This window comes from Antrostomus carolinensis, unplaced genomic scaffold, assembly GCF_000700745.2.
Source record: "Antrostomus carolinensis isolate BGI_N321 unplaced genomic scaffold, ASM70074v2 scaffold5355, whole genome shotgun sequence".
Taxonomy (NCBI): domain Eukaryota; kingdom Metazoa; phylum Chordata; class Aves; order Caprimulgiformes; family Caprimulgidae; genus Antrostomus; species Antrostomus carolinensis.
In genome coordinates this window covers 2,222-2,777 of record NW_010316981.1, presented here as the reverse complement: position 1 = coordinate 2,777, position 556 = coordinate 2,222, and positions in this window count along the sequence as shown.

The window sequence follows — 556 nt, the reverse complement described above, 5'->3', positions numbered from 1 at the left end:
AAAATCTCCCTGGAGATCTCTAAGAATGGCTGAAGTGGGAAGGGAGCTCTGGAGGTCATCTTGTCCAACCCTCCTGCTCATGCAGGGCCACCCAGAGCCAGTTGTGCAGAATGGCTTTTGAATATCTCCAAAGATGGAGATACTACAACCTCTCTGAGCTGACTGTGCCAGAGCACTGTCATCCTCACAGTGAAGAAGTGTTTCCTTTTGATCAGACAGAGCCTCAGGTGTTTCAGTTTGTGCCCTCTGCCTCTGGTCCTGGCACTGGGCAGTACTGAGAAGAGCCTGGCTGTGTCCTCTTTGCACCCTCCAGGTATTCGTACCTGAAATATCTCATCTATGATGAGATCCCACCTGAGCCTTCTCCCTTATGAGGAAAGTGAGAGGGAGCTGGGGCTCTTTAGCTTGGAGAAGAGGAGACTGAGGGGTGACCTCATTAATGTTTATAAATATGTACAGGGTGAATGTCAGGAGGATGGAGCCAGGCTCTTCTCAGTGATGCCCAATGGTAGGACAAGGGGCAATGGGTGTGAGCTGGAACACAGGAGGTTCTGCT